At 38.9% G+C, this 19,758-nt stretch overlaps 1 protein-coding gene across 12 annotated transcripts in view; it reads right to left on the bottom strand.

The window, feature by feature from the left end:
• SOX6 (SRY-box transcription factor 6) overlaps positions 1 to 19,758 on the bottom strand; it is a 783,111-nt gene that overhangs the window by 610,644 nt on the left and 152,709 nt on the right. The window lies entirely within an intron of this gene.

Raw genomic sequence — 19,758 nt, 5'->3', positions numbered from 1 at the left:
GCCGGAATCACCCCCGAAGGGGTATCTCTGTACTGCGGGAATGTGGACATAAGCTGACACATAGCGTCTAAAACAGGACAGTTTTAAGAAGCCTTCTGAATTGGAGATGATCCGGATATTGCCTCAACGGAGTTGGAACCTGATTCCAATATAGAGGAGCGAGATGCGGAAAAGCTTTCCCACCCACCCTAGCTTTCTTAACCCGGGGAACCACAAGAAGGGGTTTTGTTCCTGAGCATGGATCCCTAGTGGGAGTGTAGTGATAGAATTTCTCGGTGAAGTAGGCAGGGCCCATACCATACACCGCCTTATGGACGGTGCAGCAGATTTTAAGCAATGCGTTTATGCACCGGGAGCCAGTGAAGCTGTTGGAGAAGAGTAAGAGAGGCGGTTCTGGGGGGGACATTTAGAACCAGACTTTATGACACAAGTTATAGTTAGTTATCTGTTCATCAGTTGGATCTGTGGATAGTCTGCATGATATATATACAATTATTTTTTAACCTTAGTTTCTCAAAAACTATGGAATGGATTTACACCAAATGAAGGAAAACACACTTTTTGCACCAAGATCTAGCTTTTTCCCAAATGTGGTGTAATTTTACTCAGCAGTTTTTACTGTCGCTGTGTTTAATTGTTTCTATGGAAAAAATGAATCCTCAGTTGAACAATTGGGAGCGAACCTGAGTCCATTCAGACCCAAATCGAAATTTATCCCCACAATGCCTAGGGATTCTATTGATGTTTTTCAAGATGTAATTGTTGACGATCTTAAAAAGCTATACCATAGGATTAAACACAAAAAAAGATATAAAAGCCAACATGAAAAGAACTATTCATTGTTAACCAAGAAATTGAGTGATGATCATAGGATCATTGTGGCCACTGCGGACAAAGGAGGTAACGTGGTTATCTGGCCACAAGAAGCCTACATCCTGGAAGCAATGAATCAACTTAACAATCCATCATGCTACTCTAAGAGCACCATTAAGGACTTCAATGAAGCTAGTAAAGTATTAAAAAAACTTCTGTTGAAATGGAAAAGAGAAGGCATGATTTCCAAACAGGAATTTGAGTTTCTACATGTTGAGCACCCTTTACTACCAAAATTATATCTTTTACCCAAGGTCCACAAACAAGTTGTTCCAGTACCTGGGAGGCCTATTATTTCTGCCATTGCAGGAGTAGCGGAACATGTAACCGAATATATCGATTACTTCCTGCAGGATTTGGTAAAAAGCCTTCCCACTTACATCAGAGACACTGGGGACTTCATTGGTAAAATCAAAGATGCTGGTTGGAGCGATGATATGCTATTTATCACCTTAGATATCGAGTCGCTTTATACAAGTATTGACCATGCATCTGGGCTTAAAGCTTTGGAATTTTTCCTTGGCAAAAGGCCCATTAATTGTTACAACCATAACAAATTATTGATGGAACTTACCAGTTGGTGTCTTAATAACAACTTTTTCCTATTTGGTAATGACATTTATGTTCAAAAGCGTGGTGTGGCGATGGGGGCATGCTTCTCTCCCAGCTATGCATGTTTGCATGTTGGCTGGTGGGAGGAGCATGTCCTTAGACTAACACATCGTGATATATATAATGAGCATGTGGTACTTTGGATGCGATTTATTGATGATGTTTTTATCTTATGGCGTGGTGACATTGCCAGTGCGACAAATTTTGTTACTTCCCTTAATATTAATCAGCAAAATTTAAGATTCACCTCTTCTATCAGTGAGTGTGAAGCTGAATTTTTAGATGTTAAAGTGTTTGTGCATCAGAATCATTTGGCCACTAAACTTTATCGAAAAAGCACTGCTGGAAATAATACTCTTCATGCCAGCAGTGCGCATCCCAGACATGTTATCGATAATATTCCGTATGGAGAATTATTGAGGCTCAAACGGATTTGCAGTGAAGCCGATGATTTTAAAATTTGTACAACTGAAGCTCTGGAAAGATTCAGACAAAGGGGCTACAGGGAATCAATATTGAGGGATGCAGTTCGTAAAACAGAAGCTAGAACTCGCGAATCACTATTTTTAACAACATCTAACATTTCTGTTGACAGTGATTCTGCAAATAACAGCCAGACCCCCAGGCTCATTATAGCCTACAGTAAACAGGCGAGACAAATCCGGTCCATCATTCAAGAACGATGGCCGATACTAAAAACTGATTTGGTCTTAAAACCAAGATTACCGGATGGGCCAACAATTACATACCGGAGGGGACCCTCCTTAAGGACCCATGTCTGTCATGATTTTCCTGAGCTCAGAAAGCAAGAAGAGTGGTTGAAATCCCGGCCGGGGTTTAAGCGCTGCTCCACATGTAGAGCGTGCAAATTTGGTAAAAACACCAACCAATATTGCACACCTTTTAGCCCAGATCCATGTGATATACGTGGATCTTTTACTTGCAAAACTGAATTCGCTATCTATGTACTAACTTGTACATGTGATCTCAGATATGTCGGGAGCACCCGACAACCAGTACATGTTAGAATTCTTCAGCATTTACGTGCCATTGTAAACAATGATGCATCGTATCCGGTGGCGAGGCATTTTAAGGTTTGTCACAATAACAATCTACAATGCCTCAATTACTTTGTAATTGCCTCGGTTCCTAAAATCAAGAGAGGTGGTGACCGGGACAAAATGCTTAGAAGATTAGAATCTGAATTTATTTTAAAACTAGATAGCAGATTCCCAAATGGGCTTAACACAAATGAGGATTTACATGTGTTTCTTTATATATGGATAAGATCTTTTTAGAGTGTATTGCCCTGCCTGCTTCCACGTATATACAGTATGAATTTCCACTTTTGATCCCATTTTTGATTTATATTCACATTTTATTTTTCCCTATGTGTTCAATTACATTATTTAGGGATATATAAAAGTATATTTTTTTCACTTTCACTTATTTGACATAGACTCTTTTGATATCTCTGTTCGAACCACATAGTGAAATATAGTGAGTTCACTCACATTGTTTTATAACATTTTGGAATTTAAACATTCAAGCTTTTCAGCAAAACATAATTATTACTTAAACATGCTAATTGCATTATATGCTTTTAGATACATCTCATTTTGACCTCCATGATTCGGTATCTAGATCTAGGAAATATTAAATATTGACAATATTGCATTATTTGCACAAATTTTTTGTGTTTACATCATTGCGTAATTTGAACATTTTTTGTATTAGTTTTTATAAATCAATGCTATAATGAATTTTAATCTATAATATTTGCACTTTATTGCGTAGTTTGCACAGTCAATTAAGATTGGATACCATTGTAACAACAATCATGGAATATATGCATTAGATGCTAAATAACTATGCATATTTATATATGTTTTGCGTTAATTGTTCAGTTAGAATATATACAAACTGAATATTTGACTTATACTTGATGCTTTTGGATTTTAACCTTTCATTGCATAATGTGGTCTAAAATGTAATTGTTTGGAAAACAGACTGACTTTGAGTAATGTGTCTTCACTTTCTAAATGTCACATGGTGTAAAAAAATGGTGAAAAAAATGCAGCCAATTGAAAGTCTCAATGTATAAAATGGGCTCATTTTATTTAACTGATTGTCTGTGAGCAAGGGCGGATGCCCGAAACGCGTCAGATTTTGTGAAGACTCGGCTTTAAAATAAATTAACAACTACTGTGCCATACTTTGGATTTGCGTGGTTTCTATTTTCCGTTGATACGGATTGTTTGGAGACTGCAAGTGTGGGATATATATATATATATATATATATATATATATATATATATATATATATATATATAATGAAAAAAACAAAGGTTGAAGGGACATTATATTTAGGTGAACATTTCAATTAAAACATACTATTTTAAACAAAACAACACTGAAATTCACCAGTTGTAGTTATTTCAAATAACTATAACTCATGCCCCACCATGCAGTGTTGCCATCATGATGCCATTTCAAATGTTGCAGTGATGTTATCAATGATGTGACAGAACATGTCATGAGTGATGTACTATGTGAGGTAATTTGAAGTGCATGACAAGGGTGCGAGTTATAGTTACTTTATTTATTTTTATTTATGAGTTTTGTTTGGCGCCGGAATCACCCCCGAAGGGGTATCTCTGTACTGCGGGAATATTGACATAAGCTGACACATAGCGTCTAAAACAGGACAGTTTTAAGAAGCCTTCTGAATTGGAGATGATCCGGATATTGCCTCAACGGAGTTGGAACCTGATTCCAATATAGAGGAGCGAGATGCGGAAAAGCTTTCCCACCCACCCTAGCTTTCTTAACCCGGGGAACCACAAGAAGGGGTTTTGTTCCTGAGCATGGATCCCTAATGGGGGTGTAGTGATAGAATTTCTCGGTGAAGTAGGCAGGGCCCATACCATACACCGCCTTATGGACGGTGCAGCAGATTTTAAGCAATGCGTTTATGCACCGGGAGCCAGTGAAGCTGTTGGAGAAGAGTAAGAGAGGCGGTTCTGGGGGGGACATTTAGAACCAGACTTTATGACACAAGTTATAGTTAGTTATCTTTTCATCAGTTGGATCTGTCTGCATGATATATATACAATTATTTTTTAACCTTAGTTTCTCAAAAACTATGGAATGGATTTACACCAAATGAAGGAAAACACACTTTTTGCACCAAGATCTAGCTTTTTCCCAAATGTGGTGTAATTTTACTCAGCAGTTTTTACTGTCGCTGTGTTTAATTGTTTCTATGGAAAAAATGAATGGGGAAAATATGTTCTAGAACACCCATTTATCTTGGCCCTGCTAGATGGGTCACTCCAAAACCTTCCAGGAAAGAGCTGGGGTGGATGACATTTTGTTTGGAATGTAATGTTTTGTGAAGAGTCATCAAATGTCGGCAAAGTTACGTGGTCCTAACTATAACTACCCAGTGACAACTGCCACTGGGAATACATACAATATTGATATATATATAGAGAGATGTAGATAGATAGATAGATAGATAGATAGATAGATAGATAGATAGATAGATAGATAGATAGATAGATAGATAGACAGACAGACAGACAGACAGACAGACAGACAGACAGACAGACAGACAGACAGACAGACAGACAGACAGACAGACAGACAGACAGACAGATAGATAGATAGATAGATAGATAGATAGATAGATAGATAGATAGATAGATAGATAGATAGATAGATAGATAGATAGATAGATAGATAGATAGATAGATAGATAGATAGATAGATAGATAGATAGATAGATAGATAGATACATACATAGATACATAGATACATAGATAGAGTTAGACCGGGCATCTGTGGCATATTTTCTCTCTGTCTTTTTTGCTTCTAACCTCCTGTTTTTGGCTGTGTGCTGCCTTTCGTTTTTGCTAGTTTTAGAACCTTGGGCACTTTACCAGTGCTGGCCAGTGGTAAAGTGCAAATGCTCCATGTATAACATTGTATCTGTAATTGGCTATCCGTGATTGGCATATTTGGTTTACTGGTAAGTCCCTAGTGAAGTGCATGGTTTCCACCCAGGGCCTGTAAATTAAATGCTACTAGTGGGCCTGCAGCACTGATTGTGCCACCCACATGAGTAGCCCTGCAACCATGTTTCAGACCTGTCACTGCAGTGTCTGTGTGTGCAGTTTTGAACTGCCATGTCAACCTTGCAAGTGCACCTATCTGCCAGGTCCAAACCTTCCCTTTTACTACATGCATAGCACCCTTAAGGTAGGGTCAAGGGAGCCCCATGGGCAGAGTGCAGTGTATTTAAAAGGTAGGACACGTACTTGTATGTTTTACATGTCCTGATAGTGAAATACTGCTAATTTAGATTTTTACTATTGCAAGGACTATCTCACCCACAGGTTATCATTGGAGCTGCCTTGTAACCTCTTACAAGTGTAATTCGAACGGGAAGACATACAGATTTGGAGTTTGGGGTTCCTGAGCTCAGAATTTAAAAATACATCTTTAAGTGAAGTTGGTTGTTAAATTGCGTGTTTGAAAATGCCATTTTTAAAAAGTGGGCATTTTCTTGTTTTATCATTCTGTGCCTGTGCCTACCTGTGGAATACACATCTGAGGGAGGGTGACAGTTGGGCTGTTTGTGCATTCACTCTAGACAGTCACACAAAGGGAGCTGAGGTGTGCCCTGAATATCCTGATGACCCATCACCGGGCTGATGGGTCTTCCTGAGCTAGAGTGGTGGGAGGAGTTATCACTGATGCCTGAATAGGGCTGTGCCTGTCCTCACACAAAGCTGTCTCCGTCCCCCTGTAGTGTATCTGAAGCCAGGTCAGGGAAAGGCAGGGTTTTGTGCCCTACAAAGACTTTCCTTTGAAGTTTGCTACTTCAAAGATAGAAACAGGTATAAGTACTGGAGCTGTGACACCATAACTTCAGAACACTTCTGGACTAAGAGGCCATTCTGCCAGGAAGAAGAGCTGGATGCTGTAGGAGAAACTGACACTCTGCTGGTTGCTTTGCTGTGCTGGCACACTGTTTGCTGTATCTGTCCTTGGAGTGAAAGGACTGGATTTTGCTTTCTACATCCTGCTTTCCAAGGTTCTGCAAGGGCGTGTGCATACTTGCCTCCTGTTAAGAAGTCTCAGGGACATCAAAGACTTTATTTGCAGCCCCTGAACAACTCTGTTGGGAGTTTTGACGTGCCATGTGGTGCCAATTCCAGTTCTGGGCTATTGGAGGTGGATTTGCTGCTAAAAACCAAGAAAATCCACGCATTGACTTTCAGTGCCTGCTTTTCTGACACAGCACCGATGCAGGTTAAAAACCAACGCAACGCTGCGATATGGCTGAAGAACTGATGCAGCGTCTTCCGTGCGGCTGAAAGATTGCCACTACTCGACTCCAAATCAGCGTGTCACCAACGTCCGTGGCGCACGCTCTGACTCTGACATGGGCCCTGCTGTGCAGTTGAAGAAATCGACGCATCGCCTGCTTCGCAGCTGTGAAATCGGCACAGCACCTGTTCCAATGGCTTTGCATCAACACAGCGTGTCTTGACTTTTGACGCATCCTTCGTGTGTGCCAAGTTGTTTATCGATGCGTGTTCCGAGATCGATGCAGCACCTCCCTTCACAGTAAGGAAACAACTCATCACCTCGCCTGACAGTAAGGAGCCCATGAATCACCTCCCCTGCACTGCAGTAAGGAACCGATGCATCATCTCCCTAGGCAGTATGGGACCAATGCATCACCTCCCCTGGGAGTAAGGAACCAACGCATTGCTTTGCTTTTCTGGCGCATCACCTCCCCTGCACCTGTTTTCGTCTTTGATTTTGACGCATCCCAGGTACTTTGTGATAAAAGTAATGCATCCATAGTTTACTATGGACTGAATTATTGTGAACCTTTTAAAAGGACCACTTTTCACATGATACCCATTATATATATTTTACATTTCATATTTATTTCAGTGTTCTTAGCTTGGAAAAGTTGTTTCTGTCGAAGTGCAGCTATGGACACTGATTGAAGCTAAAATAATTTTGTTCATCTTTCTGGAACACATTTTTGATAAAACAATGGGTACTGGTGAGGGTTAGGGGATTTAGGTGATTCTGTAGCGGTAGTCTTTACTGCATAATTACGGATTTATGATATTTGCCACTTAATTTACAAACTTTGAAGATTTCATTCAAAATGTTGTTGCTAGCTTAAATGGAGGGAAAAGTTTGTGCCAGTTAAATTGTTGCAAAATTTGCATTTTTGTCACATAATTTAGATAACCTTGCGAGCTAATTTGCTAATCAATACCACATAATCATAGCAGCCCGGACAATGTTAAAGCTCTGCAGAGTGGTTTAGGGACTGTCATCAGGATGATGAAATCTGTATTTCACAGGCAACCATGAAATGTCTTGTTTTCCTCTCCAAGAGGTTGCCACTGTATAGAACCCTGTGGTTCAAAGGAGAAATGAACCCGCGTTGGAGGAATTGGGTGAGGGGGGGTGAGGTCAAATAAACAGACACTCGTTTAAAAGAAAAAAATAAGAGCAATTTCACTTATTTCCATGCTTGTTAATATTGACAAACTGTCTGTTGGACTTTTATGGATGTGATTCACTGGGTAGAAAGATGTAGTACCTCAGGATCTAATTATATATATCTTGCTCCATCTGTACATGTTTTACTGTTGATGCCATAGTTTATTAAATAATTTGACCAAAGCTTTTTTTGGCGAAAAGAGAAGTGACTGGGACAGTTTCACTTACACAATAAGGATTTTGATACGTTTACTGAGCAGAAAATCCTCTTCAAACCTACTGTACCACGTAACCAGATCCAGTCTAGACACCACTGCAGTAAAAACACGAGATTACAAGCGAATCCAGTAATGTGGGAGAATGCTATCCACATGGATTAACTTTGTCAACAGTAATAACTATTTTTCAACTTGACTTTTCAAGGAGATCATCAGAAGTATTTCCTCCCTATCTAGACTATGTCATTGCCAGACAAATGTGCATCAAATTGTTTGAGTGTCCCATGAATGCGGGCAGCAAGTTAGGAGCAATCACTCAAATATTCGAGGTTGTATGTCTGACACCGTTCACTAACACTACCCGCCACTCAAAACTAATTATATAGATTTTGTAAGAACGGTTTCAGCTGCTGGCCAGATTGTGCGAGAAATTGGGAGTTTGCTCCATATGGTTGAATATGACTGTTTCCTAGTTTTTCAAAGATGGGAGTTTAAAGCTCAATTATAGAATTATACTGTGAAGTCAAAATCCTCCAGAAATCACTATTTTTTCAGCATAAATAGCTAAGAGAACGAGGATGAACAGACTTGAAATTTGATAGTCTTTTGTAAACAGCATTGCTGTCTTCCAGTGCTAGCCAATGAGTTACTTCTGGCTGGGATAATGTGAATCCAATATCGTTGTGCTTACAATTCACAGATTCATGTTTGAACCCTTACCTAAAAAATAGATTTAAGATGGCTGAACCCATCTTAGGTACGGGGGGGGTTGCATCGATAACATATTTAAGGAAACCTACACAAAATTAATCTAAATGGATATCATTTAAATAGTCAGTGATGATCTACTAAAAACCCAACCTTCAGGCCCTTGGCTCATGATGTAACCTGAACCCGTCAATGAAATTAATGAACTATAGTACAAAGATTATCTATCTATCTATCTATCTATCTATCTATCTATCTATCTATCTATCTATCTATCTATCTATCTATCTATCTATCTATCTATCTATCTATCTATCTATCTATCTATCTGTCTGTCTGTCTGTCTGTCTGTCTGTCTATCTGTCTGTCTGTCTGTCTGTCTGTCTATCTAGCTAGCTATTCGTGCCTGTCCATCTGCCTCTGTCGCTCTATATGTACACATATATCTAGAGCTATCAGTGGGCTAGGCAATAAAAATGGATCCCAACAAATATGATCACAAAATAGTAACTTTATTAAATATTTCCACTTATTTACTCAAAAGTATCTCCTAAATATCTCTTTTTTATCATGCTGAGTCCTAGCCCACCCTAGCGTACTGTGTTTCATTATATGATGCATTCCTCACTTGTGTGAAAACATTTCAGCACGAGTGGGCTCACCTCCTTAAGTAGAGAGCTCTAATGTCACAAGTAGTAGCCGAATAGGATGATGAGGAAAAGGCACAATCTCCACACACTCCTGAGGTACTGTTATATTTCATGTATCCTGTAATCTTTAAAATGTACAAAGGAACAAACAGGAAAGTGAGAAATCTGTTAAAATTAGCTCCCAGCTGGCACCATCAATTTATTTCTTGTTGCTATTTTGTAAAGTAAAAAATATATACAGGGGAACAATTCAACCCAGATGGCAGGACGACATGTTTGAGCCTCCATATTTCCATTTCCATTACTGCCCTCTAATAGGCAAACTCATTATAGGGAAAGACCATTACTAATTATTATCCAATAATCATAGTGCCAACTTTTGAGCCAATAAAATCCATCTACAGGCGAAATATCCAATCATTATTTCATAATTTGACTTATCTTCTACCATCAGAAACAAGGTGATAAATATTTGTTTTTTAAACAAAATCTTTTCCTAGTGTACATTAACAACTGTCCTTTCAATAATTAATCAAATGAGTGTCCACTGTCCTGATGATCCTCCTTGTCCTAAATTAGGTCCATAACTAAAGATGTTCAAATAGCTCCTCATCTTAGCTATGCCCATAGGGGTCTACGGTTTTCCTCCTTGTGATGTAACATGACTCTAATTGTCTTAACATCTTGATGCTGTCACCTCCACATGCAGGGTTCTTTACCACATCAATTCCACAAAATTTCAAAGAGTCAACAGTGCCACAATTGACTTTATAAAAGTGCCCTACCATTGGATACCGTTCACCATGATGTTGTATGGCACATAAATATTCCAATACACCTTTTATGTATTTGACATGTGGTGCCTCCTGTGTGCATGTTTCTCAAGGACATTCTAAAAGATATTTCACACATGTGCTTTTGCATGTGATGTATTTGTTAATCTTATGTTTTACATCATTCACTTCAATTGTGTTGGGTCTCTTTCAATGTTTCCATGCCTTACATTTGGAGCAATTCCAGAAATCTTTCTATTTGCTGTTCAACCATGTCATGTGACTTTTCCCCTCACAATGATTTTTAGTTAATACAGATAATAATTATGGCATTTTCTTTAAATGTCATTAGTGGGTAAAGTCTGATTCTTTCTTTTAGATCTTTATCTTTTTGCAAAATGTTCTTTGTTAGATGTTGTTATCAATCATACTTCCAACTTCAAGTCGTCATGTCAGTAATACTTTATTTGTTAATTTAGGACCATAAAAGTGCAAAGTACATAAAATACATAAAATACATAAAAAGATAAAACCATCATTTTCAATAGCATCAGACACCCAGTCTTAATAAACAGCCCCTAAACTTACAAGAAAATGTCTTTAAAAACGACTCCCATACTTCCAACTTATTTTGGTTGCTTTGTAACCAACATTTCCTCTCATTTTATATTCATCATCTTTTCTTCTGCTCAATCAATTCAACTTTTTTGGTATCCTCTAACAGAAAACTAGTTTCTAACTTGTACGACATCCCATAGGGGATTCTCCATTTCATGTGAAGGGCATGAAGACTTGTAGCTTGTAAGACACTATTTGTGGCCATAACTTTCCAATTAATTGTAGTCTACATATTTCCTTCTTAGATTAAAAGGACAGTGTCCAGAAATCCACTCTCTCTGAGCTTACATGCATGTCACACTGCTATTATATAACTTTTGATTTAAGCTCTCAAAATAATCTTTAAATCTCTCCTCAGTTTCATTCCAATAATAAGTAAGGCATTGATAAAACATAGCCAGATTACTATATTTTCCAAATTTTCCTCATGTTGATTGGCCCATGCATATTCTTTCCCCCCTATCCTGTAGTCACATTTGCGCAGCTTGGGACAAAATAATTTCCCATCGCTGTACCGCAGCTTTGATAGAAACGTTCAGTACCAAAGAGAGCACAATGCACAATGCATATGCGTTCCCACCTATTCAGGCTTTCTGTTTGTAAAAAGTGTTTGATGCATTTAACCCTATTTAATGGCTTATTCACATGTACAAGAATGCTACATCCATAGTAATATGTAAATAATTAGGGTTCCAAGGAATATTTTTCAAATGACATAGCAAATCAGTTGTGTCTCGGAGATATGTACTCAATTGTTTAATTTTAGGAGCACAAAAAACATCTATGGATTTTGATGTTTGATAAACTTTTTAACCAGTGCTTGAAATTATCTGCCAACCAGACATATTTCTGCAATCCTTTGGCATTTTGGGTAAGAAATATATCATAGGCATTCTTGGATTGTCAACTATTACGTATATCACTTCATCCTCGCTGAGAAGGTCTTTTTCCATCCATCTACGCTGTTGATTTTTACATCTTTCTTGAATTTGTGGCATTGGATTTCTGTGCATTTCTCATAACTGTTCCAGTGCAATAATTGCCTTTTTGCTTCTTTTTTATATTGTTGCCTCAACTGTATGATAATATGCCTCCTTTGTCTGCTTTTTTGATTATATTTGTGTCATCATTCTTCAGCTTCATCAGAGCAATTCTCTTATCGACGGACAGGTTTTCTACTTTCTTGGTTTTGTACTATGTTAATTTTTTTTAATTCTTCATCGTTCATATGAATGGCCACAAGGAGTCAAAAGCTTTCTTCATGCCCTAAATAAATACAGGTATATATGTGTATATATGTAGTTATGGTCCATCCACACTTTCAATTAAAAAGGCATTTTTTAATTTTCCTATAACTTTGGCACCCAAAGACAGATCTGCGCAAAACTTGGCACACCCTTAGCACAGTCAACCAATGTCCAGCAAGCAAAATATTATGTAGTTCGCTGATGGGGAAAAAGGTTGAAAAGGGATCAAAATTTTGTGTTTTCCTATTTCATTTCCCATAGAAAAGTTTGCTTACTCCTACAGCCCAAACCAGTGAATGGATTTATGACACACTTAGCATGAACGTGCAACTTTATTCAGAAAGTGTGCTTATTTTGTTTTAATATCAATCTGAACACGAAATGATAAATACCCTGAAAGTCACCAGTTATGATGTTCAATACATATTGCACATTATGCCTCCAGTCATGCTCAGCACCCGCCTTAGCAATGGTAAAAAATCTGTCTATGAAGACAAAAACTTGACAGGGCATGTCTTATACATGCATTGTATGTGGAGCACCATATTTTGTGAATGTCAGGGCATTTTCGATATTGTGCTGCCTGAAATATAACTGACATATAACTGTATTTTATGTATGTGCTCTGATCTCTTTCTTCCTTTTGGAATATTAGGTTTGATTGTTAGGTTCATCTTGTGTGCTATAAATATCTTTTTTATTAATTTGTGCTCTATAATCACTTTTTAAATCTTAGTAAATTATTAGGCAAATACCTGTCATTATGATCCACTTCTAGAGTGTTAATCCCTTTTGAATGTATGTGCCAGTGTATAGTAAACAAAATATCAGAAATCTACACTCAATGGGATGATATAAATTAACAATATTTAAGACAGAAGGTTTCTGTTGGGAGATACTTTTGCTAATTATATTCACACATAGAACCCCTTTGATATACTGAGTAAAATTACAATGGCAATGAAGAGTAGTTTACTTAGCACAGCATCTCCCAAATGAAGAATATTTGTTGCAATAATTTTATTAGGCACAAATCCCTTCTTATCACATTGCCCAATATTTGCATGCCTTCCCTGCCTGATAGCACACGTTATTTGTGTGTTTGTGGTTTTCACAACATGACAAGCAGACTCTTAAAATAGTACACATTAATTGTGTTGCTTCGCTGTGAATTGAGCCATGAACAGCGAACCCCACTTTCTTTTACTTAATAGTCGGTTTACTTTTACGGACTAGCAATCAATGACACCCTTTGTTGCACATTATTGATTTCACAAACAGGATAGAATAGTTCCATGTATATTGTATGGCACTATTTTATCACCCCCGCACCTGAATGTATTCTTTTTATTGTGGGTCTTCTAATATATATTTTCCTTAAGTATCCTGTTTTCTCTTCTGCCCATTAAGGCACAGCTAACAATTGATTTGAGATTAACCTTCATCACTTGAATAGTAAATATGTAAGAGACCCTAAACCAATAAAAGCTCTATACCAGAGGTCATAGACCTGAGAATTTAAAATGGGTTGCTGCTTCTCCTACATGATAGTCATCAAATATCTACAAGAGAAATTGGTTTACACTGATTTCTGAATAACGAAGCTAAACACCATTGGATTTGCTATTATTACTAGCTGTGTCAAATGCAGACACAAACTCAGTCTTTTTTAAATAAATTTGAGGATATTTGGGAAATGCAGTGAAATACACCCTCTTCATTAACAATATGCCATCATTTGCCAAACACTGTTATTTTGTCAAATAATTCCTTCTATATTCTGATCTATGTCCCCTATGAAACCTAAATGCAGTGTCCTGATAATGAAAGATAACATTCAAGTTTCCTTTCTTAAACATCAATGAATGCTATACTAATAAGTCAATATTTCACAGATTTCAATAAGATTTCGAGATCAGTGTGTGTGTGTGTCATAGCATCCAACATATATTGTTATCTTTTAGTTCTCCAGCCAGAAATTGCACACTTATAACGGGTAATACTTATGGTACCAATGACCTCTTTGTTGTGGTCAGGTAAGGTTCTCCATGAGTCTCATTGTTTGAGAACCTCTTTCTGGTTACTAAATTAAACACAGGGTACTACTGAAAAATGAGGGCTAAGATGTTGGAAGGGCAAATGTCATCTTGTATGTATTACCAACGAGACTGAATAATGTCATATTGTTTTTATAAAGTAATAAAGCTTATATTTTTTACAGCCTCACCTCAAGCAGGACTGCTTTAATAAAAGCAAAAGGCAGTATTGCGCAAAGTGAGTTTGTAGCAACTTTATTTTTTCTTGGTGTCAATATACAAGAAATCCCGTACAACAAATTAGTCTTTTGTCCGATTGTGTACTGTGCATTCCCTTTCTGCCGTCCAACCATTCTTCATAATTAAGCGATCATTGTACCTCCAGATACTCAATGCAGATGCATTACTTATGGGGATTGTTCCTAATACTATTATTAGCTGCAGAAACAATGTATAGATATGACATTGGCATTGTTTTAGAGCTCCATTAGGTAAAAAAAAAAGACCCCTTCCTTTTGTCAAGTACTGGTAATTAAAATAGATGGTACTGTAGTACATCCAATGTCTTTAACTATGAATTTTTATGCATGAAAAAAGAGGTAACCTAAGAAATGCACAACAGATGCAAAAACAATACATTGATAAGAATACATTCCAGAGCAAGAAGAAAACTCCCAGAAACAAATTAAAATCAGAGTGGTCTAAAATGGATTTACAGTGACACTGCCAGGCCCATGACATTAGTTATGGAATGATTAGAGCTGTTTTTGTTAGATCTCTCGGTAGATTTTTCTTTTTGTCTGTTACTGTTATATTTATGCACAAGGTACCCCTGTTGCAATTTCTAAGCACTGTATATAATATTTGTTACTATTACCTCACTTAATGGTACTCAATTTATTGAGCTCAGAAAGAAGACAAACTGAGTTTCAAACTCATAAAGACATAGGCAACAACAAATGCCACCAGAAAACATTTCATTTCCTTTGTTAATCAGAAACGAGGTGACAGATGTGTGCCTGAAAATTGGTAATTCGGGAGGAATTTGCTCTTTATGCTGAAATTGTGAGTACATAAATATGAACTGTAGATAGATGGATGGATGGACAGACGGTAGCCAAGCAGGTAGACAGACAGACAGACAGACAGACAGACAGACAGACAGACAGACAGATAGATAGATAGATAGATAGATAGATAGACAGACAGACAGACAGACAGACAGACAGACAGACAGACAGACAGACAGACAGACAGACAGATAGATAGATAGATAGATAGATAGATAGATAGATAGATAGATAGATAGATAGATAGATAGATAGATAGATAGATAGATAGATAGATAGATAGATAGAGAGAGAGAGATAGATAGATAGATAGATAGATAGATAGATAGATAGATAGATAGATAGATAGATAGATAGATAGATAGATAGATAGATAGATAGATAGATAGATAGATAGATAGATAGATAGAAACAAAAACTACATAACATTCATTGAGAACATATTTCATGTTGATTTTGATGGACTTTCAAACAGATGCATCTACATTGAAACCGAATTTAAAGAACGAATGTGTAAATTTCTGCATCAAGTTTTCATCAATGATAAAGTACTAAGCTGCTGCTTCTGAACCTCAGGCACTTGGATGAATGAGTGGGTGGGTGGGTGCGTGGGTGGATGGAGGGATGGATGGATGGATTGGATGGATGAGTGGGTGGATGGGGTTGGATATGACACATGCATAAAAACAGTTGCAAATCTGTACTTGTTCCGCAGTCCAGCAAGTAACATTGACTTGAACAGCTTATGAAATCTCCTCCATCAAAGACACTAACTATCACATAACATAACTCTGCTGCACGCACAGATAATGCCAAGTAGACCATTGCTAAACATTAAATAGGAAAACCTTTCTAATGGAACACAAGGCTGCTGCTTGTAGCAAAGGAAGTTGACTTCATTTCAACAGCGTTGCAGTATTTGTTTTAACCATTACAATGTTGTTCTGATTGTTTTCTTTTTCAAGAATCCCATTCAATTTTACAACCTGAGAGGAAAGTAGATGTATGCTTTGATGAAGTAAACACGAGTGAGAATTGGCACAGAAAGCGTGCGTTGAGTGACAGGCTGAGAATGTTACCTGAAGAGCTCCATGTGCCACTCACTGAAAGCTGCTGGAGCCAGACTGAGTCCAAGGGCAGAAATCCAACAAGTGTCAAGGCATAACACCATCCCAGCAGATGTGGCTGAGCGTACGCGGCCAAGAAACGATGTGCAAGCGTCTAATCCGCTTGTAGAGGGCACGATTCCCAGCTAAGAACATCAAAAAAGAGTCCTTCTTCAGGGATATGCCGTCTGCAGCAAAGCTCTACAATGGATTCACTTAAAAGCATCCATCAATGGAGACACATAAGGTGCCATTCGGCCCTCTCAAAATCACATGGAGTTCTGGGCAGAGATGCAGATTGGCAAATAAAACCTTGACTTCCTCTACCACCTGCAAAATGCACCAGCGCAGATGGTAGCGGCTGATGATCTTCCAACAAGATCAAAGTAACCCTTAAAAATCACCACAGGCCAAAAGGAGCAAGCAGGAGCAGGCACAGGAGTGTGGAGCAAGAGCACAATAGAATTGGAAAGGGACTTATGCTTAGGGTGAGGAAATGGTGCTGGTTGGGGAGGGGTCGCGGGCAAAAGGAGTAATAGAAAAGGGACAGAATTGAGGGCCGTCAGAGATGTGAAGATGATGCTTCTGTAGCTGATTGCTAATTGATAATGTCATGAATAGCTCTCCAAATTGCCATTATCATTCTTTTCCCCAGTTCTTAATTTGAGCCGGTAGTTTCATTTATATTTCAGAATCAAACAAAGAACACACAAATGGGAAAGATGGAGGAAGAGAAAGATGGCAAAACGTCACAAAATAAAAAAGCAAGGACCTGCAAGTGTGAGATGAAGTGGCTGGCAGTGTCTGGTAGTTTATTAAAGAGGCATGAGGTGGATTTAAGGTTACCAGCCTTGGTATTCGGAGCGCTGATGTTCATTTGCATCGGTCGTGGGCTTCTGAGCGGTCGGTCGTGGGCTTCTGAGCGGAGCTCTGGGCACCAGCATTCGTTCTTTTACAAATTAAGCACTGCTTTTTCCTTAGTGGTGAGTAGAATATCACCATTCTTCAGAATGTATATTCGATTATTTCTTACCTCCTTTATTTCAATGAGAGAGATACAGCACAAGGAAGAGGAACTGGGAAAAAAGGCCCAGCTTGAAACTTTTATTTAGCAGCACACTTTGAACTCTTCCCTGTTCTCAGTTAAGTCATGCCAAGTACCATATAATTCCATTTCGGGCACAAACTGGAGTTTTCTCACAACACAGGTGTCCAGTGCCTGCACACCCTGAGTTTTTGCATGATCAATTTTGGCCAGGTAAATCCTTGTGCAACTCGTGTGCACAAATATCGTCGCTTTCAGTTTTGTGCCCTTCAGCAGAGTGGAAAACAGGCACAATTAGAGTTTTATCCCACATTGTGAGGGCCAAAGCTCGAAATGGTGTTGATTTAATCCACTGATACAACACAAGAAAATAATAAGACTCCGTCCATCTTCGAGGTGTCAGTTTGTGGCAATAGTATATTTCCAAAGTAAAGCAGCCTGCAGTATCACACTTTGTGGGTGTGCAGTTTATGTGCCACATTTCGTACCCCATTTACAATGAGGGCCACAATATTCTAAGAAGAATCCCTGTTTTTTTGTTTGTTTTTATAAACACGTGTCCGTCTATTTTCCTTGCGTGAGGTGACATACGCACCACATTTTATCTTGAAGCATTTTTTATTAGTTTTTTGTTAATTTTAGTCTATTTAACATGTTTTTCAACGTAGCCCTTTTGAACTGCTTCCCAATATAACCTTTCTCTTGAACGAGGTCTGTATCGTCTCAGAGGACGGGAGGAGAGAGAAACAAGCTCACAAGGTGTTTACCCATCCTTTACGAAAACATGACAGCGTCGTAGGAGCATACTGTACCTGTTACCAGGGCGTTCTGCAATCTGGCTCATCTCGACTCTTGGAATGGAATGCACCGAGTATATCCTGTGCTTACATTCATCATATTCGTCAGGAATTCTTAGCCTGCCCATTACCTGCGGTTTTCAGTTTTTAGGGCTGTAAAGCTTATCTTATATATTCCACCTTCGAAATAAACTTATTGTGAGAGCCCACAGGCGAATTCTGTCTTAAGAATTCCGTAGCTTGCAGGAAGTCCATACAGAGTAGCTATTGTCTAACCGAACTTGTGCAAAGTAAACAGAAGGTGCAAAAGGTCGACCCTGCAATACACCTGGGGTCTTACCATGATGGGCTGCGCTGCTTCAGTGCAGAGCCGAATTTTTTTTAGCTTTTGCCTACACTGCTCCTGTAAAATCGCTTATAAATTTAAAAAAATCAAATATGCTTAGAACCTGCCCATTATTTCACTTTGCTTACCGTTGGTTGGCTCCGACATTACTCTCCTTTCCTTGCTTCTCATTGGTCAGAGCCTCCTGCTTGCCTCGGCCTTCTCCTGGGGCCTCGCCATGTGCCACTACCATGGAGCATGGACCAAGTACAGTTTCCAGTCTGTGGCCAGTGTCCTTCCACTGGCCGCAGAGCCCTGCAGGTACACCTTTTTTTTAAACTTTTTGACCCACACTCTTATTGAGTCCATACCTCTGCAGTCCCTTTCCTTCACCCCTGCCCTCCATTCAGCTCTCGGTTGTGTTTCCCACACACACCCTCCTCCTGCCCTGACCATTGCCTTCAAGCCCTCTTCCCATGTTGATAGTTTCCCCGCCCTACACCTGTGTCTGTTTTTGAATCAACCCCCTCACCCTCCTCCTGTGTCTGTTCTTTAATCACCCCCGCCCTCCTCCCATGACTATTACTTAATCCTCCCACCTCCTCCCGCCGTCCCTTTCTCACCACTCACTGCCCGCTCCTCCTGCTATCTATTTCTCAACCCCCCCACCCCCTTCCACATTCTGATTCTCATCACCCTGTCCCCTCACACTGTCCATTTCTCTCCTACCAAACCTCCCTCCTCATGTTGCTTGACCCCTCCCTTTCCCTAATTCTCACGCAGTTTTTAAGCATATTGCACAGCAGTGTGGGTCACTGTGCAACATGGACTAAAGGACAAAAAAAGGTCCTATGACACGCTCAATGCTGACCGCATCGTAGCACTTTTTTATTTTACTTAAAGAAATATTTCACAGCATGTAAAACAACATTGACAAGCCAAGAGAGCTTGCATAGGCGAAACTGCTTGGCTTTGCTAATGCTTGTTTCATGGGGCTGCCGTGCATAACGTCAATTCATTTAAACTGATATACCTCCGAGTTAATGCATTATTTTAGATACCACAGCTCAGAACCAGGAAGAGGCAAACCTTGCTCTCCATTTCCGAGCTGCACTGTCTGAAAACGAAGCTCTAACTCGG

This window comes from Triturus cristatus, chromosome 3_2 (assembly GCF_964204655.1).
Source record: "Triturus cristatus chromosome 3_2, aTriCri1.1, whole genome shotgun sequence".
Lineage (NCBI taxonomy): Eukaryota > Metazoa > Chordata > Amphibia > Caudata > Salamandridae > Triturus > Triturus cristatus.
Note: the sequence above shows the minus strand (reverse complement) of the source record. Positions and strands in the feature narration are given on the sequence as shown.